We start from the raw sequence: 21,039 nt of genomic DNA, 5'->3' as shown, positions 1-21,039 counted from the left end.
TGGTTGATGCAATTGTGCAACCTGGTGTAAAGTCCATAGCTGCGGAGGTGGGGGTAGGACTCTAAGCTGGCTCAGCACTCTGATTGTGGCCTCTTGACTCTTTCTCGATTTCATTACCCTCTTCTCTATGGGCCCTCTCTCTCTTTTTCTTTCTCTTTCTCAGTTCTCATTTCCTCTGTCTCTGTCTCTCTTTCTCTCTCTTTCCTCCCTTCTCTCCGATGCCTTCATCCCTGTCAACCTCCACCTTCAGGGGTCCCAAACTCAGGGAACCATCGCTTATCAAATATCATGGCTTTGCCCCTAACTTATAGCAGCAGGCAGCTCTGGCCCTTGTCCGCTTATCTGAGTGATTTTCTTCTCCACCAGTTGTTTGTTTCTCTAATCCATTTGGAATTGTGTGTAGAAACCACGGAGAAAAAAATCCAAAACCGAACAAACAAAAACCCCCAAAAGGAGCTTTACCATAGTGAGACTGACCCCTGGACTAAAACAGAAATGAAAAGAGACTTAGATTCTGCTCCCTTGAAAAGTGATATGATGAAAAGAGAGGAGTAGTAAAGAAAAGAGAGCAAAAAGCACCAGCACACACTAGAGCCCAAGGCAAACCATACCACTCAGATGTTGGGGCATCACTCTGAGTCCATCATTTTCCACTTCATCAGGATTTATAAAGGTTATTTTTGCCTGTAATATACCTGTCGTCCTGGTCTTGCTCAAGTGGTTTTGCACAGATACCATCTGCACCACCTCCACAGCCAGCCACGCGACGCAAAGCTGCAGACTCCCTGACCCCAGGGCTCTTGCTTTTTAAGAGGGGGCCTTGAGAGTGATGGAGAAGCACATAACACAGGAAAGAAAAGAGAAGCTGGATGGAGTAATTACTTTAAAAGGTTACTTTGTGCACACAAAATCAAAACAAAATTAAAATGTAGGGTTCAAGCATTAACTTTTCCAGTACTGCATGGGCTTCAATAACACAATAGCCTCCTGTGGGATCAAAGAATGTTCCTTAAAACCTTCCTTCTTTAAGGTTTTCTCTCTTCTTACTGCATTGTACGTGTTTATATTACATTTTTCTTTCCTTTTTGAAAAGTTATTTATTCTTGGCTGTGTTGGGTCGTCACTGCTGGGCATGGGCTCTCTCTAGTTGCGGCGTACCCTTTGTTGCGGTGCGTGGGCTTTTCATGGCGGTGGCTTCTCTTGTTGCAGAGCACAGGCTCTAGGCATGCAGCCTTCAGTAGTTGTGGCACGCAGGCTCAGCAGTTGTGGCTCACGGGCTCTAGAGCGCAGGCTCAGTAGTTGTGGTGCACGGGTTTAGTTGCTCCGCGGCATGTGGGATCTTCCCAGACCAAGGTCGGAACCCGTGTCCCCTGCATTGGCAGACGGACTCTTAACCACTGCACCACCAGGGAAGTCCCCATTTTTCTTCTTAACTGATTTTCACAAGGAATGGGAGGGTAGGAGTGTATATGTATGTGTGAGCAAAAATATTTATAAATGCTTTTTTTTCTTTTAGTGTATGAAATAGGAGGGGGACTTCCCTGGCGACCCACTGGTTAAGACTCTGCTCTTCCAGATGTGGCACGTACATACAATGGAATATTACTCAGCCATAAAAAGAAATGAAATTGAGTTATTTGTAGTGAGGTGGATGGACCTAGAGTCTGTCATACAGAGTGAAGTAAGTCAGAAAGAGAAAAACAAATACTGTATGCTAACACATATATATGGAATCTAAAAAAAAAAAAAGGTTCTGAAGAACCTAGGGGCAGGACAGGAATAAAGATGCAGACGTAGAGAATGGACTTGAGGACACGGGGAGTGGGAAGGGTAAGTTGGGACGAAGTGGGAGAGTGGCATGGACATATATACACTACCAAATGTAAAATAGATAGCTAGTGGGAAGCAGCCGCATAGCACAGGGAGATCAGCTTGGTGCTTTGTGACCACCTAGAGGAGTGGGATAGGGAGGGTGGGAGGGAGACACAAGAGGGAGGAGATATAGGGTTATATATATATGTATAGTTGGTTCACTTTGTTATAAAGCAGAAACTAACACACCATTGTAAAGTAATTATACTCCAATAAAGATGTTAAAAAAAAAGAGCCCAGTAAGGAGAGTCTCAGCAAACACCTGGGCAGATGGACAGCCTTGAAGGGTTGCTGTACCCTGTCATGCATGGGAGCAACCAAATGATTTCTGTGTCCCCGAGAGTAGCGGGGAAGTCACAGAGGGGCCCTCCAGACCTGAAGGAGTCATACAGCTGGGATCTAGGGACACCTCCGCAGCACCCTGCCTGGCTGATGTTCAAAGCCCAGTCCAAGTGACTGCCATCGCTGTGGGTGTCAGTGTGAGCAGACGGTACCAGGAACTATGCACCCCTCGCCCACTCCTTAAGTCCCCAAGAAAAGGAGAGAACAGAAATCCCCAAAGCCATTAATGGCATCTTCTCTATGCCAGGCACTTGTTCTAGGCACTTGTATTATAGCAATAAATAAAACATTAAAAAAAAAAGAAAAGACTCTGCTCTTCTACTGCAGGGGGCACAGGTTCGATCCCTGGTCAGGGAACTAAGATCCCACGTGCCGTGTGGTGTGGCCAAAAAATAAAATGAATAAATAAATAAAATTGTGGCAATTTCCCTGGTTTTGTGATAGTAATTCTGTTCAGTTCCTGAACTTAGATGACAAGTCCTCTTAGTGAGGCTGGCCTAATTCTATGTTCTCTATGGCACATAGTCACTATGACTGTACAAGAGCCATTATTACCCAAAGTACCATAATAATGGACATGTCCTCCTATGACGTTATTGTTTCCTATCTTCCAGGACATTAGTTACCTTCTAACTTGCTCTAAAATTGGTAGGTAGGACACACTGCCAAGACTAGAGAGAAGAAAGCTGCTGGTAATATATTAAAAAGCTGGGTAAAGGACTTACTGCTACCTCCTTCTCGTTGGAGCGTCTTCACATTTACACGTTACTTCTTTTGTTATGGGATGTTAGTTCAGCCTTGCCTTTTGTCTTGGATTCCGTCTTATCATGGTCAATGTCTGATCTTTCCTTCAATTGAATGATTCAGACAACTCTGAAGTTATTTTGGCTTTTCCACTTTCCTTTTACAGGCTTTTTATGAGTCATTGAATTGAAGGGGAGGTTATTTCTAAATTGGAAGGTGAGGATGAGAGAAGGGGGAGGAAAGTTCCGGAAAATAACTGGGAAAAGACACCTTATTGTTATGTAGAGTTGCTGGAGGAATAATTTCCGCTTAGTTTGGTGATAGAGGTATGTAGTTTATTTAAACCTGACTAAAAATATATGTTAGAAAATAGACAATTTTTTTTTGGATAATGCAGTTTTAAACTCCTTGTAGCTTGCTGGAACAGGATATAAGGGTAAATAGAAGAGATATGGAACAAAGAGTTAGTGGGAATAAGAAAGGGGCAAAGTCCAGATTCTTGGTGCCACAGAAAGTCCCCAACCACTAAAGGGATGCTTAAGAGGGAAGTACCCTTGACCTGTCCCAGTCCATTCCTGAGTGTATGTTTCATGACCCACAGGTTTGTGTATGCTAGGTGGAATTGTGAGGAAGGTACATTTAAATCTGATTCAGAAATTGAAAGAATAATTAGGCCAGCATTTTGCTATTTAGGAGCAGGAAAAGGGGTGGAAATGAAAAAGAAATGCAAAAAACTAATGATGGATATATTTCTAGGAGCGCAAGAGTTTTTATAGCAACACCAAATTTCTCAAAAGTGTCTACTGTGATTTGTACCCAAATGAGTAAAAATGCAATCATTTATTCTTGTGCATTGTGCCAATATGCGAAAGGAACTGCAGTCTTTCAATGGTCCTAATTTAGACTGCTTAGGAAGAGGAGAGGTTTAGAAAAAAAGACAAGTTTTTAAGTATCTGACACACAACTAGTAGGGCTATTTAAGAACTGCTGAGCATAAAAATCAAGTTGCGGGAGCCGAATTCTCTTGTCCAGAGCATCACAAGGGTAAAATATGGCCCATTTAGTCCAAACTTGCTGTTGGTTGCCTGGTCACTTCGCAGGAGCCAGCCAGGGGTGAGTCTGGAAGCTGGAGAACCCTCAACACGCCACTTCAATTTATTAACTGCCACCAAAGTGGACTGACCTCTGCAAAATAAACGGTTATGCTTTGCCCTTTAGCATGGAGACTTCTGGAAAGAACGTCAAGGAAACTGGGCATCTTAGGACCTCAAGAAGGGGAAATTTTAATCTGTACACTGCTTTTCTCTCAAGGGGTTGTAAATGATTTTTAAACACAACCTCTGATGTTGCTGTTTTGTAAGTACTACCCTCTGGGTAAGCTAGCAGTGATAAGCTTCTCCTTATAGGGAGGAAGTTGGAGAAAGGGACGAGTTTCCAGAGTCCACTCTACCACAAAGAGTTAACCCTTCCCCTCGGACGTGAGCGTCTGCCCCTTGCTTTCTACTGCGCAACCAAACTGTGCCCAAGCTAGAACCAACCATGGCCGTCACATACTGTGCCAATTGACTTAACAGACACTTTCGGCAGCCTATCAGAACTTTGAACTGCCCAACCATCAACCAATTACAACTAAAGCTTGGTCTAGGACGCTCCAGGTCCGGGAGGGGGGGTAATACTGGGTCAGGAAAAGGGGTGGGAAGGAAGCTTTGACGGACGGGTAAACTAAACCAATAAGAGCAGAGAGCTGCCGCCCCACTACCCAATGGAGAGATAGGAAGTGTGAAGCGGGGTGGGCCTGTTGTCATGGGGGAGGTGGTGGCGCTAGGTGGCTACTGGCGCCCGAGGTAGAGGCAGTGGCACTGGAGTTGGCCGCGGGTAGCGGCAGGTGAGTACTGGTAACGCGGACCTAAGGTCTGGGGGCAGTCGCGGGGCGGAAACTCCAGCTCGGCGCTCCTGAGGCGGAAGCCAGCGGAAGGGGGCCTGGACTGCGGGCCGGGTCGGGCCCCGGTCGGGGCCAGGGCGGGGGCGGCGGCGGCGGCGGCGAGTTCGCGCTGACTGGGCTGGTGGGAGAGCAGCCCGGCTCCTGGCGGCGGAGTTCGTGGTGGCAAGGTAGGCTGGGGCCAGACCCAAGCGGGTCAGGCCGGGAGGTCCCTTGGGACGCTTAGCTGCGCGGGTCTGGGTCACTGCCCGGCGTCCGGTGTGTGAGGGGTAGATCCTTGGGGAGACGGGGGTGTCTGGGGTCCCAGAGAAAGGGGTGACCCGGGGTGACCGGTTACGACCTGGTCCGCGGGCCAGGTGACTCGGGAATAACCAGGACAGCTTGGGTGCGAGGAGGAAGGGGAACCCGGGAAGCCCGGGAGCGGCCCGAGAGGAGAAAGCTGGGGGGCCGGGAGACTGGGAGTGGCCCGGGTCCGAGGGAGAAGGGAGGCCGAGGGCGGCCGGGGTCTCAGCGAGGGCGTCGAGGAAAGGCAGGGAGGCACCTGAGGATCCTCCTGAGAAAGGCGGCCATCCGAGAGAGGAGCGCTCCTGAGGTTCTTGGGGAGCTTTAGAGTGTCGGACCCGTGGAGACCTTGAATAGCTTGGGGAGGAACGGGAGCGCCCTGCCCCCCACCGCTGGTCTGGGATGGGAAATTCAAGACTGGCCTGGGAACCCCTAGGTCTGTGGGTCCCCAGGAAACCAGGGTTTTGAAAAAAGTTTTGGAGGGGTAGCTCGGGTTTGAGACTGTGGTGAGGGGTTTAGCTGAGGAATGGAAGTTCTCTCAGTTGGGGATAAGTCAAGCAAAATGACACGGGGGTGGGCGGGAGAAGTTGTTTCCTTGTAGGAAGGGAGTGGGAGGTAGGGTGTAGTAGGAGGGAGCGAGAAAGTTGCTCAGGAAGAGACTAGTGGTCTTGTGGAAACTGGCCGGAACAGTAGATATGAGAAAGTAACCCTTAATAGGTTCTGAGGACTTCAGAAATAGAACCTTCAGCTTCATAATACTAAGATGCCATCTAGGACCAGAGAAAGGGTTCTAAAAGCAAGGTTGTGACTTACATTCCAATGCTTTAGAAAAGAAATTTGTTTTAGGACGCGAGCAATAATGTTAGAAAATAAGGACATTGACAATATGGGGAATTTAAAAGGGGAAAAGGGGATAGCTGAACTAAAGGAGTGCGACCGGGGACTTAGACAAGAACAGAGGCATGAAGAGAACAGGCTTAACTTTCGCCAAATTAGAAATAAATTTGAATTCTAGTTCTACCACTTAGCTTTGACAACTTAACCTCTCTCTGTTTGGAAGTTTCATCTGTGTAATAGGGATAACAATACTTCCTACTTCTTAGGGTTGCTTTTTCACATGAGTTAATATCTGTGGAACTTTTAGAATAGTGACTGGCACAAAGTAAGCACTGTACTGGATTATTAAATGTGTAGAGGATAAAGAAAGTCCTGAATTCTTTAATGCGTTGTTCTCAAACTTTAACTTAAACCAGAATCACCTGGATGGCTTGATAAACTGTAGACTGCTGGTTCCACCCAGAGTTTCTGATTCAGTAGGTCTGGGATGGGGCCTGAGAGTTTGCATTTATCTCAGGTGATGGCTTATGTTGGTCAGGGGAACCACTTGCTTTATTGAAAACAGTAATAATGTAGCAACCTTAAAATACTTGTCTACCCTGCTAGAGACAGGTAGAAGCAAATTGCAAAACAAAGATCCTAATAATGTATAAGGGATGCCGTATTTTAAGCCTGTGTTTTTCAAGCTGTGGATGATGATTTATTAGTACTTTATAAAATCAATTTAGTGGGTTAAATTGATTAAAAATAAAATAGAATAAAAATAGAATAGAACAGAATTGACTACCATTGCACGTGGCAAGGAAAAATATTGTTTTGGGAAATTTTGCTCATACGTGTGTGTACTAGGTCACAATGTAAAATGTATTTCTTGCATTAAAAAGAGTTTGTAAAACTGTTTTGAGCCATGCAGTGCAGCCAAAGCAGCCCTTCAGTAGGGACATCCAGGGACTGGGTTTATTGTTTATTTATTTTTCTTTTTGTGGTAATTTTATCAGGTGGTGATACATTCTATTAAATTTCTTCAGTTTCTGAATTGGTTTCTCCTGTGTTTGCCTTATCATACATTGTGTTGCGCTTCTTTTTAAATACTGAAAATCTTTAACAGGAGGACTAAAGGGAATTTGAGGTAGAGAGGTGAAATTGAGTGGTGTTTCTCAGATGTGGTCCACTTTTGTTTCACTCATGCCCTCTTGTTTACCTTTTCTTTTTTACCAGTATACTGTAAAGCACTGTCTGTATAAAACCTAAGTATACACAGACGTGTTGACAGTAAACAACCAACACAAATAGACTGGTTTGAGATCAGTTCCTGTATAGAAAGTAAGCAAAAACCAAATAAGACACATTTCAAAAGAGAAAAGCAAAAGGGTGTTTCCTTTTTAGAGAGTAAGGAATTCTGAAGTTTTCATGGCCTTAATACAAAATATATAATATAAAAGCATTTTTAAGGGAACCAGATATACTTGTGTATTTTAGATTTCTAGGTTTTTGAAGAGAGAAGACATAGTAATAATGCTCAGATGCACCTGGGATAGAGTTTTAACTACAAAGTAAATAGTTTATTAAGCAGGAGCTTTTGTTTTGATGGTTTTCTCCCTTGAGAATGATCTGGATCTGGCACAGAGTTGTAAATTTAACTTGTTTGAGGGACCCAAATGTAATCTGTATACTTATTTTAAGCTATATTGAGAATATATATGTGTGTTTTGTGCTGTTCTTCGTTTGATTTTTCTTCTGTAAGACTAGATGGTTTATATTTAGAGTTGATTCATGTTTGTTTTAATGGATGTAAGGACAGAGAAAACAGTATTGAAAACTGAAAGAGATTCTTATAGCTCTCTTTAAAATCTTTAATCTAGGGGATTTATAACCCTTTCATTAATGTTTTATGAAATTGTGAAGAAACTTTTGGAGTAGTTTTGCATAAGGATTTTTAGATTTCTGTCAAAAATAATTTTTAGTTCTATTTCATGTTTTTATTATATTTTTACAAAATTTTAATTTTTGTTTGGAAGACTATGAAACATGTAATTATTTCATTTTTGAGTTGAAAAACATAAGCAGTCTTTTTATAAAACAAATTTGCTAATTTTTTATGACAGAGGTTCCAAGGATGAAAGCTTTTGAATTACTTGCTTTGAGTTAAATGTAGTATCCCTACCACCAAAATGGTTAAGTCATTGTACAATTGATGGGCACTTTTGTATAGATCATTCAGTTCTTTTTTTTTTTTTTGCGGTACGTGGGCCTCTCACTGTTGTGGCCTCTCCTGCTGCGGAGCACAGGCTCCAGACGCGCAGGCTCAGTGGCCATGGCTCACAGGCCTAGCTGCTCTGCGGCATGTGGGATCTTCCTGGACCAGGGCACGAACCTGTGTCCCCTGCATCAGCAGGTGGACTCTCAACCACTGCGCCACCAGGGAAGCCTGATCATTCAGTTCTTTACTAACTGATGGAAGAATGTAAAATCTTAGTAATCGAGTGTGGGAAAAATATAAAATTCATTCGTCATAATTGTGGACATTAACTAGTTTGAGTACTTACTTGCTTTTTAATGAATGGACTTTATTCAGTTGACTTATTATTCACCCATAATTTTTTTTTTTTTTTTAATTAATTCATTTATTTATTTATATTTTTGGCTGTGTAGGGTCTTCGTTTCTGTGCGAGGGCTTTCTCTAGTTGCGGCGAGCGGGGGCCACGCTTCATCGCTGTGCACGGGCCTCTCACTGTCGTGGCCTCTCTTGTTGCGGAGCACAGGCTCCAGACACACAGGCTCAGTAGTTGTGGCTCACGGGCCCAGTCGCTCCATGGCATGTGGGATCTTCCCAGACCAGGGCTCGAACCCGTGTCCCCTGCATTGGCAGGCAGATTCTCAACCACTGCGCCACCAGGGAAGCCCTCACCCATAATTTAATCGTACTTATCTAGGAGTATCTCTGATTGCTCAACCGTTTTTACAGTGAGATTTGTTAATTTGTAGTTGAAAAAATGGTGGTTTTTAAATCCCAGAGAAACTGCTCTTGATGGTACAATTTAGTGAGGCTCATTTTCCAGTTTCAAAGATTATTCAGGTAAATGGTTTTTAAAAGTGGAAGTTCAATTAACACTAGTTCATTAAGTTTATTTTCTATTTCAATAAAGTTTTGTCTTTTACACATCGCTTCTGATCTGCTTTCTCTGCTTCTTTCTCTTCAACTACTCGTACAATATATCCTAATGGAAATGTGCTGCCTGAAAATCTAGTTCTGTGAAAGTACAGAACCCCAACATCTGGTTTTTAGTTTGCTGGGAGAATTCCTTTTATCAGAAAAGGTCCCTTGGTAAACTTATTACCTTAAAAAAAAGTCTTTTAATAGAGTACTTGGAAAGCTACGTGTTGTTTTTTTTAAAATAAATTTATTTATTTATTTTTGGCGGTGTTGGGTCTTCGTTTCTGTGCAAGGGCTTTCTCCAGTTGCAGCGAGCGGGGGCCACTCTTCATCGTGGTGCACGGGCCTCTCACTGTCGCGGTCTCTTGTTGTGGAGCACAGGCTCCAGACCCGCAGGCTCAGTAGTTGCGGCTCACGGGCCCAGTTGGTCCGCGGCATGTGGGATCCTCCCAGACCAGGGCTCGAACCCGTGTCCCCTGCATTAGCAGGCGGATTCTCAACCACTGCGCCACCAGGGAAGCCCGGAAAGTTACGTTTTATTTTGGACTTGCCAAAATACATGTATTGTGTTTAATAAATTTTGATTTCTATGGAATGGATCTTTAATTCTGCCAGTTTCTGAACTCTGATATATGTTTCCTTGGTGGGGCTAGGGAGAAGGGAAACAGTTGTACTCCTTAAATTTTTTTTGCTATATTATTTTTTATCTTGACATTATGATAAATCCTTTATTTGCAAAGAAATACAATTTTTTGAAAAGAAAGAAAAATTTATTTGCAAAGAAAATTTATATTCAGTAATATAATGTATTGGAAATCTCATTATTAAAGATGGAAATTCTATATAAGGCTTTAGGACGTTTGTTCAGATATGAGACACAGGTACTGATAAATAGGATGTCATTATCCTATTGCCATATATTTTTGAGAATATAAAATATGCACTTGTAAATCTTGGGGCAAAAGGATTGAGGCTAAGGGAGAATGAGGAGAATACTGATATGTTTGAGGAGGAGTCGGAGGATCTGCAGGAAGTATGTCTAGAGGAGTGAGCCTTTCTTGGCAGTTTTCCTGGAGTGACATACGTAAAGGAGGATGATCCTATTTGCAACATTCTCGCACGGACATATATTTCGCTGTGCTTGTTAGAACTCTTTCTTTGTTGTGTTCCTCTCAGGAAAGCGTGTCAGAATACAAATGAATACACTGAGAATTGCTAGTCCTAGGATGGGAGGCTTTGCAGGACCATGTGGATTTAGAAGGCTGGACACTTGTCTCTGCTTCTCCAGTTCTCGGGAATAGGTGCCCAACAATTGTAACTAGGCCAAGTCTTCCCAGTTGTCCTTTCTAATGGAGTCTGGGATTAGGCAGTAGGAAGAGACTCCCAGTCATCTTAAATGGATTAACCAAGGGGCTGCTTAATAATTAATGTTCAGTGACTTCCCTTTCTCTCTCTACCGAAACTGTTTCTCCCTACTTGCTTGCTGATACCTTACCTTCAGGATCAAAGTCTTGAGTTCTCTGATTAGATAGCAAAATATTAATTGTGGTAACTTGTTTATATTAAGGTGGATATAGTTAATTAGGAAAATGATTATTATCCAGTTTTTTTCCAGTTTAGTTGGGGAGGAAGAGGGATTTAAAGCCGTAGAACACTGCTTGGCTCCTGAATAAAGGCAAAGTCAGGGAAGTCAGGGACACAAAAAAAGCAAAATTTATATCTTTAAGATTGACTTCCTTTGACCTTAGAAAAGTAAAAGTGATGCTTTTGTCCTGGTCAGCTGTGCACAAGTACTCCATGGGTACCTTTCAATTGTGTCATGTGGTACTGCTTTGCATAATTTATAAGGGTTTATTTACCTAGTTATTTTTAATATAGCTGACTTTGTTATCAGGAATTTTAGCTCCCAGGATTATTTCATCAAGATAAACTTTTTTTTCAACCTAGACTCTCATGGAGTCATAGAATAGCCTGATGATCACGGAAGTATATTTGTAATAGCATATTATGAAATTGAAAAAAGCATCATTTGTGTTCTGAGTAAGAATGATAGAATGGAAGAAAAATCCAAGTTTTATCATTGTATGACCATGTTTTTGAATCCTGGATCTGTCATTTACTAATTGACTAATTGGGCAGTTTATTAAATCTCTTGTAGCCTCAGTTTTGTCATCTATAAAATAGAGCTTATCCTCCTTAACTAAGCTGAGAATTAAATGAAAAGCATTTTATGTAGTACCTTGCTTATAGTGGGCACTCAACACATGATGATGTTAATTTTTTTTATTAGTAATTATAACAATATTAGACTTCTATTTCTAGGAAGGGCTAATATCCCAGATACTGTGATTATAAGCAATGTGGCAGTTAGAAAAACTGGAATTGACTTTATTTATTTATTTTTAAATTAATTAATTTATTTTTGGCTGCGTTGGGTCTTCATTTAAAAACGGGGTCATCTTTTATTATTGAGTTATGAGTTGTGAAAAACCTTTATATGTTCTGGATACAAGTCCCTTGTCAGATGTATGATTTGCAAATATTTTCTCCCAATATGTGGCTTGTATTTCCACTTTCTTCCTTTCTTTTTTAAAATTAATTAATTAATTAATCTTTGGCTGCGTTGAGTCTTCGTTGCTGCATGCAGGCTTTCTCTAGTTGCGGCGAGCTGGGGCTACTCTTTGTTGCTGTGCACGGGTTTCTCATTACGGTGGCTTCTCTTGTTGCGGAGCACGGGCTCTAGGTGTGCGGGCTTCAGTAGTTGTGGCACACGGGCTCAGTAGTTGTGGCTTGCAGGCTCTAGAGCGCAGGCTCAGTAGTTGTGGTGCACGGGCTTAGTTGCTCCGCGGCATGTGGGATCTTCCTGGACCAGGGTTCGAACCTGTGTTCCCTGCACTGGCAGGCGGATTCTTAACCACTGTGACATCAGGGAAGCCCCTATTTTCACATTCTTGATGCACGAAACTTTTTTTGAAGCATAAAACTTTTTCATTTTGATATAGCGCTATGTTTGTGCTTTTGGTATAATATCTAAGAAACAATCGCCTAATCCAGGGTCATGAATATTTATGCCTATGTTTTCTTCTAAGAGTTTATACAAATTTTAGTTCTTATGTTTAGTTCTTTGATCTATTTTGGGTTAATTTTTGTGTATGGTATGGAGAAGGGGCCCAACGTAATTCTTTTACATATGGTTATCCAGTTGTCTCAGCACCATTTGTTGAGACCATTACTTTTTGTTTATTGGCTTGTTAGAAAAGTTTAATAAAATTTTCTGCTTTGTTACTGATTCTTTGAAGTAGCATTTTGTTGGCCTTTTGGTCTAGTGTGGCAGTTGGGGTCATGGTGCTGAGGGAAACGGTTTAGAGTTGCAAGAATGGGTTATAAATGAACCCGCTGATTTAAATATATGGTTGTCTAATTTCATCCTTACATTACTTTATACTTGAATACTATATGAAGTTCAGCTGCCATTTTTCTGCCCACTGGGCAACCATGTCCCATAGTTCTGCAGAAGCTTCAGTGCTGGACCATTTAATGGAAATCAGGGTCAGATTTTTAAACATGTGACTTAAAAGAAGAAAAGCTTCTATTATGGCCCCTTTTCCTACCCCTCCCCCCTTTTCCTTCTTTAACTCACCTATCCTATTACCTTTTTATCTTAAGAAGACTTCTTTTGGACTATTAACAGATAGTCTTTTTCTGAAGGAAGATCAAATACTAAGGCTTTTTTATTTTAAGTTGGAGATTGAAGGAAATGTTTTATAGTGACAATTGAAAACATTATAGAGAAATTATAAGTATTTTTGTTAACCTTGGTAAATTTAAAATCCAGAATTAATATCAATAATATCAAAGTTTCCTTTTCCTTGTAATACTAGTTGAAGGTTAGAAATAGCATGGTATTTTCCTTTCATTTAAAAAATAATAAAAATACAGTTATTTTACAACTTGTGAGATTACTTAGCATTTTGAAAGAAACATTATTTATAGAACATTTAACTCTAAATTGGGCTTTTAACTTTTTTCCTGTTTTAAGAGGCATTAATTATTCTCTTTTGGAGGTCTTACAAGCAAAGGGAAAAGTATACATCTTTTACGGAGTATTTGAATTTTTTGTGTCTCATCTCTGTAGAGTTCTGCTTCTTTAGAATATGAGGCCAGTACTTTGCCAAGAAAGAGCTAATTTCCTGGGAAATCAGATTGCTGGCTTGACTTCTTGCTGTGCCTTTCCCTTCTTTTGTTGCTTTGTAAAAGAGCTGAGCTCAGTCCTGTGGAAAATCACTAAATTATCTAATTATTTTCCCCAGTTCAAATTAAATATGATTGATATATATTTGCACTGCATTGAATTCTGTGAGTTTTTCTTGTTATAGATTTGTTAGCATACCCTGAAGGACTTTGACTTCATTTGCTGGGTTGGCTGTTCGTATCTGAAATAATATAATACTAATGGTGTGTTTCTTTAATGAATGTTCTTACTCTTTTGGTCTTTTTTTCCCCCTCCAGTAGACCTAGTTAGTGAGGGGTATCACTTGTGTTCTTACAATAAAATCCAGACACTTTTATTAACATACATTTTATTAACATACATTTTAATATCATTACAATTATTTGAAAACAGTTTAAAAGAGCTGAAGAATATTCCAATAATGGATACATCATTTATACAACCAGTGTCCATAGTGTTCACATTTAGATTGTTAATTTCCAGTTATTATAAACAAAACTTTAGTGAATATGCGAAACCCAAATCTTTGTCCACATTTCTGTGTTCTTTAAAAAATAAATTTATTTATTTATGGCTGTGTTGGGTCTTCGTTGCTGCCCGCGGGCTTTCTCTAGTTGCGGAGAGCGGGGGCTTTTCTTCGCTGCGGTGCACTGGCTTTTCTTTGTTGCGGAACACGGGCTCTAGGCGCACGCTTCAGTAGTTGTGGCTCTTGGGCTCTAGAGTGCAGGCTCAGTAGTTGTGGCTCACAGGCTTAGTTGCTCTGCGGCATGTGGGATCTTCCCAGGCCAGGGCTCAAACCCGTGTACCCTGCATTGTCAGGCGGCTTCTTAACCACTGCGCCACCAGGGAAGTCCCACATTTCTGTATTTTTAAGATAGATTCCTGTAAATGGAACTATCAAGTCAAGGTATACATTTCTTAGGGCTTTGAAGAGAGCAAAACATTGCACAGTTGCTCTCCAGAAAGGTTGTAGGACCAATTTACATTCCCATTAGCGATACATAAGATTGAGATATATACCTTTTAAAGTATTTTAAATATTTAAAATGTTAACATAAAGAGAAAATAGTAACTGATTTCTTAAATTTGAATTTATTCGATCACTAACCAAATATTTTAAATATGATCTTTAACCTTTAAGTATTTCCTTTAAGTTAAGTTACTGTTGTTTTTGAATTTCATATATATGCAGTAATACCACATCTACTCTTGGGACTTCCCTCATGGTCCAGTGGTTGAGACTCTGCACTCTCAATGCAGGGGGCATGGTTCGAGGATCAGGGAACTAAGATCCTGCATGCCGCGTGGTGCGGCCAAAAAAACCCCCCAAAACCAAAAAACAAACCAAAACCCCATATGTACTCTTTTTATCTGACTTCTTTTGTTTAACATGTTTTTGAGATTCATTTTGTTTTGTACACTTTTATTACTAAGGAAACCATAACCAATAGAAAATTACAGCAATGGTATGGCCTTTAAAATAAAATGCCATTAAAGCATTCTCTAAACCACAGTTTGTTAACTATTTAATTTACCTCAAGTCCAAGTTGTATCTCCCTAAGACACCATTTCCATCACAGTAGCCATTTTAAGCCAGTCTTATTTCTATACGTGGGTAATTTCTGGAGAGAGAACTCTACTCAGGATGAACATGCACCAGGAATGCATAAGAAAAAAAAATATGTATGTGCAAATACATTTAAGAGTTTCTGTGGGAGAATCATTTAATAAAAACCTGGGATTTATTTGCCTCTTAAAAGCACCAATTAAAACATTTCTCAAAAGTTTATATTGTGGCAAGAAAACTCAAGTTAGTTACTAAACAAACAAAAAATAAGGTTATTTTCAGAATAAAAATTATCTTCAACTAGGGATTGTTTAAAATGCATTTTAAAATGAGAGAGAATTTGAAGAAAATAAACATAAGACTTCTTCACTGAATAGTAAATTCAAAACATTTTTGTAAACACCAGATAACTTCCTAGGTGGCATAGTATTCCATTTTATGAATATAATACACTTTGTTTTTCCATTCTCCTGTTAATAGACATTTGCATTATTTCTGTTTTTTTTTGTTTTTGTTTTTTTTGCCTGTTATGAATAAGACTGCTGTAAGCATTCTTGTACAAGTCTTTTAAACATATGTTTCATTTCTCTTGGTCGAATACCTAGGAGTGGAATTGTTGGGTCACAGGGCAGATATATGTTTAACTTTATAAGCAATTGCTGAATGGTTCTCCAGTTGCTCCATGTCTTTGCCACCACTTGGGTTGTTAGTCTTTTTGACTTTTAGCCATTCTAATGGGTGTAAAGTGATATCTTAGAATGGTTTTAATTTGCAATTTCCAGGTGACTAAAGATGTTGAGCTCTTACTGACTTTTTTTTTTGGTTAAAATCTTTTACAAAGGCAAATTTGCAGATTGATAGTAAATACTTTAACAGAAGGTTCAGTGTGTTTTATTACTATATAATGGATCTAGACTTATCTGATTTGTAAGATCAGAGATTAATTTGTAATTAAAAGTAAAATGAGGGCTTCCCTGGTGGTGCAGTGGTTGAGAGTCCACCTGCCAATGCAGGGGACACGGGTTCGTGCCCCAGTCCAGGAAGATCCCACATGCCATGGAGCGGCTGGGCCCGTGAGCCATGGCCGCTGGGCCTGCGCGTCCGGAGCCTGTGCTCCGCAATGGGAGAGGCCACAACAGTGAGAGGCCTGCGTACCGCAAAAAAAAAAAAAAAAAAAAAAAAAAAAAAGTAAAATGAAAAATATTTCAAGTATAAGATTTTTCAAAAGTTCCATATCATAGTGATAATTCATAGTGGTTTCTTGGAGTTAAGTAAACATTTGCTGTTGATTAATATTTGTGAGAACTTTGATAAGTAAATGATTCAAAAGGAAGACTTCAGACTGTGTGTTGTAGAGCTGCTTTTTGAATTTTTGCAATTGAATCATTGATTCAGGAACATTAATATTGCATGATCTGGCTCAAAAACTATTCTGTATTTGAGCCACACGTGAGAACTGATAGTCTAGTAAGGGTATCAGGTAATAATAATAATACTACCAACAGCTAACACTGTATTCCAGGCTTTGTTCGAAGTGCTTTACATGCACTAATTTAATCCTTACAATAATCCCTACGAGAGTAGGTACTGTTATTATCCTTACTTTCCAGTTGAGGAATCTGAAGCACAGAGGTTAAGCAGTTTGCCCCAAATCATAGAGCAAGTGATGGACTCATATTCTTACCCCTCAGTGCTAAAGTAATTGAATCAAATGCAGTCAATTTTGCATTCTTTATAGAATGTGTGGTAGTGGTGGTCAGAGTTTAAACTGGGATTTCTAAGTTTGAACATAGGCTGTCTACCAGTCTCTCTCCCTTCACTATCAATACTCCTGTCATGTACCCCGGGGGGGTGATTTATGGAAGGAAAGTTTTATCTGAATTAACAGATGATGGAAACCCTAGTAACCTGAGATTGAGTGCTTTCCTAGAGAAGATGTCATTTCTCTCTATACCTTAATTGACTCTTGGAATTGGAGCATTTATTTTTGGACAGTCTTTAGTAGTGTTTGTTTAACTGGTCTTTGTGAAAATCTCTAAGTGTAAATGTTTAACATCCTCTGGAAACAAACTGAGTGAGATATGAGGTTGATGGAACTTGTGCCTGAAAAATGTTGGGCCTAATAACAGCACTATCTAAAATACTTAATGTTCATAGATATTTATGATGGGGAATCACAGTTCTTGACATTCTTTTCTTTCTTTCTGAAACCCCTGCATACTGACCCATGGAACACTTCTTTGTCATTAGTTTGGGTTTAGATAAGATTAATCTTTGAGGGGAGGACTATATTTTTTGGCTAATTTCCCTGAAAAAAGATTTGGAGATGGAAGAAAATGAAAGAAGTATCGGCTTTTTCCTTCACCATACCTTTTGTGGCTTCCTCCACTTCTGATTTGTGTCTGTTGATATGTTGATATCATGGGTAACTTGAAGTTGGGGTGGGTGGGAAGTATTTTGTGTGTATTAAATGAGGGAATGCCAATTCCCGAATGAATAAATCATGAGATACGAGTTTAATTCCTGTGCTGCCACACTCTGTGATTTGGCTAAATGTTTTAACTTCTCTGGGTCTTTGTTTCTTCTTTAATAAAGTGAAGTCATTGGACTAGATCTTTAAAGTTTTTCTGATGCTGAAATATTTAAATTATTCTAAAAATTACAGTGAATAATACAATGAATAAAATTCAGTTTTTCCATATAGAAAATAAGTAGTACTAGCACCCCATTTATTGAGTAGCATCCATTCCTCACTGATCTATAGTGAGGATCTGGTTTTTTTTTTTTTTTTTTGGCCACACCATGTGGCTTGTGGGATCTTAGTTCCCCAACCAGGGATTGAACCCTGGCCCTCGGCAGTGAAAGCACCGAGTCCTAGCCACTGGACCGCCAGGGAATGCCCTACAGTGAGAATCTTAAGTCATATGTCATGTTCTGTATACGCATGGGCCTGCTTTTATGCTCTCTCTATTTGCCTATCCATGAGGCAGTACTACACTGTCTTTATTTACTGTAGCTTTGTAATAAATTTAGATGTCTGGTATGGTGAGGCCCTATCCCCCCAGTTCATTATTCTTTAAAATTATCTTGATTTTTCTTCTCTCTGTTAGCCTATAAAATACTGTGATTTTGTGTGTAGTACTGTAATACTGCTTGGTAATCAATACTTACTTACTGAATGAGTATAATGAACAACAGCCAGTTATGTTCTATAAAGCTTATGGACAACAACTTGTCACAAGTTAATATCAGTAAAAATATGACTCTTGACTTTTGAGAATACCACTAAAATACTTGGCTTTTCCTTGTGGAAATGTTTAATTAAATTACTTTGAAATTTAGGCTAGGTGTAATATTAAATATCTTGAATGCTTCCCCCACTCCCTGCCCCATTCCATACTCCCTTTGGTTACAGTTTTGGAAAGAGTAAGCAGGATTTTTGAAAAAATTGTAGTTTAGACAAATAGTTTAAAACCACTTTAAAAAGTCATGATAAATTTCACATGAAATTGATGAAACATGCTTTATGAGTATCTTTTACTTTAAAACTAGTTGTCTGTATAAGCTTCATCATTTGGAATTTAGACCTGGAAAGGACATTTGTTTTCATTTACTTGAAAATACTCCATATTTTCATTTTATAGTGGATAAAGTTGAGTTCTATATCACACTCACTGAAAATTTTGTTTCCTATTTCCTAACTACCATTATCAAACATTGCAGTAGAACTCTGTAGTTCCTCATGTTCTAGCTGCATTGATCTTTTTAACCTCCTCTCCTTATATACCCTATACCCTTTACTTTCTCCCTTTTTGTCTTTTCATTAAGGTTGTTTGGTCTGCTTTGAATGCTTTTTCTTTGTTGTCCTTCCAAGCCATAATAGAACCATCTCCTTACATGAGGGCTTTCTTATCACTTTCTCTACATTTTTTCTTTCTCTTTTGATTCTTTAGCACTTCATACCAATGTTATATGGCATATTGTCTGCTTTGCATTATAGTTAAGTTTACATTTTCCCCCCTAACTAGATTATGTACATACTGGGAACAGGATCCGTGTTACTTTGAGTTATTCTTTGTAACTCCCACAGTTGCCTATCAGTTTCTTGCGTGTAGCTTCCATTTTCTTAATGAAAGTGTCAAATTAAAAGAGTTGGGAGGGGGACTTCCCTGGTGGCGCAGTGGTTAAGAATCCGCCTGCCAATGCAGGGGACATGGGTTTGAGCCCTGGTCAAGGAAGACTCCACATGCCATGGAGCAATTAAGCTTACGTGCCACAACTACTGAGCCCGCTTGCCACAACTACTGAAGCCCGTGCGCCTAGAGCCCGTGCTCGGCAACAAGAGAAGCCACCGCAATGAGAAGCCCGTGCACCGCAATGAAGAGTAACCCCCGCTCGCCACAACTAGAGAAAGCCTGCACGCAGCAACGAAGACCCAATGCAGCCAAAAATAAATAAAATAAATAAATTAAAAAAAAAAAGAGTTAGGAGGAAATGGAGAGGAGGGGAGAGATGTTTAAGAACTGAGGAAAAAGTATAAAGCAGCAACTACGGGGAACTTTTAGAGCAATATTGAAACTGGGCGGGACCCTGTGGGGCCCTCCCAGGCACAGAGATCTTTCCCTGTCCCTGTTTCTTGTTTGTAGAAAAAAGGCTTTCAGTCTGCTAGACCTTCCCTGAGTTCCAAAGGGCAGATTCAAACAGTTGCTAATTGGGGGTGTGTAGGAATGCAGAAAGAAGCCACAGTGCAATGATGGGCAGAGTCCTGGTTCTTCCTCAGAGGATGTGCATAGCAATTTGATACATACATACCTCTGAGTTCTATAGGAACTAAGGCCCCCCAACCCAGGTGGAGTGTGGTAACTTCAGGCTAAGCATAAGCACGTGGACCCCAGATTGGTTGGAACCAGAGGCTGATGATTGAGATTCCTAGAACAACACCTGTTACCTCATCACCAACCACTCAGAGGAAGGTCATACACCCTGCAGCCCTCCCTGCAATTTTGCCTGTAAAACTTCTTCCCTGAAAACCATCAGGGAGTTAGGGTGTTTTGAGCATGAGCTGCCCCATCCTCCTTGCTTAGTCCTTGCAATAAATTTTTCTTCACTCCAAACTCCGATGTTTTGGTTTGTTTGGCCTCACTGTTTGTCAGGTGCACGAACTTGGTTGAAGTTGTTAAGTGTGAATTTATGACAACCATTCTGCCTGGATATGTTATCATCTTCAAGATTCACTGCTCTGTTGCAGTCTTGGAGAAGGTTAGCTGGAATTTGCTAGGAGAGTGTGAAGGAGAGAGACATGGGAATCATTGAATTGAGTGCAAGGAGTGATTATATTGTTGGACTGTGAAATCTTAGTTGGATAAAAAGAGAGGGACTTCCCTGGTGGTCCAGTGGTTAAGACTCTGTGTTTCCACTGCAGGGGGCACGGATTTGATTCCTGGTCAGGGAACTACGATCCTGCATGCCATTTGGTGAGGGCCCCCCCCACCTAAAAAAAAAAAGGGGGAGTGAAACCAGGAGATTGATAAGGACCAAGTGGAGACTTTCATAAATAGGTCCTCTCATTAAGCACTAAGAATTATTTCTTCTTTTTTTCCCTTTTGGCTGCTTTGGCTCTTCGTTGCTGTGCATGGGCTTTCTCCAGTTGCGGTGAGCGGGAACTACTCTTCATTGTGGTGCGTGGGCTTCTCATTGCGGTGGCTTCTCTTTGTTGCAGAGCACGGGCTCTAGGCACTCGGGCTTCAGTAGTTGCAGCACGTGGGCTCAGTAGTTGCAGCACGTGCCTTAGAATGCATGGGCTTCAGTAGCTGCGGTGCATGGGCTCAGTAGTTCTGGCACACGGGCTTAGTTGCTCCATGGCATGTGGATCTTCCCAGACCAGGGATCAAACCCATGTCCCTTGTGTTGGCAAGCAGATTCTTAACTACTGCACCACCAGGGAAGTCCTAAGAACTAAGAATTGTTTCTGACGGCCAGTTGAACAAGTGAGTTGGAAAGATCAAATCTTTTTTATTATGTCTTTCTCATTTATGTTCCAAATGACCAGAATTTGTGAAGACTTAACCACT

The 21,039-nt window shown here is 40.6% G+C and overlaps 1 protein-coding gene across 13 annotated transcripts in view; it reads left to right on the top strand.

The window, feature by feature from the left end:
• Positions 1-4,742: 4,742 nt before the first annotated feature.
• NUMB (NUMB endocytic adaptor protein) overlaps positions 4,743-21,039 on the top strand; it is a 180,478-nt gene continuing 164,181 nt past the window's right edge. For 12 of the 13 annotated variants that reach the window (XM_032624755.1, XM_032624752.1, XM_032624745.1 and 9 more), the window contains exon 1: positions 4,743-4,843. The gene's annotated coding sequence lies outside the window, so the exon portion shown is untranslated. Of the gene's footprint in view, positions 4,844-4,933; positions 5,068-21,039 lie in introns of those variants that run through there. The other variant, XM_032624746.1, reaches the window with a different exon arrangement.

The sequence above is a fragment of the Phocoena sinus genome, chromosome 2 (genome assembly GCF_008692025.1).
Source record: "Phocoena sinus isolate mPhoSin1 chromosome 2, mPhoSin1.pri, whole genome shotgun sequence".
In the NCBI taxonomy this organism is placed as follows: Eukaryota; Metazoa; Chordata; class Mammalia; order Artiodactyla; family Phocoenidae; genus Phocoena; species Phocoena sinus.
This window is presented reverse-complemented; position numbering and strand designations above follow the sequence as displayed.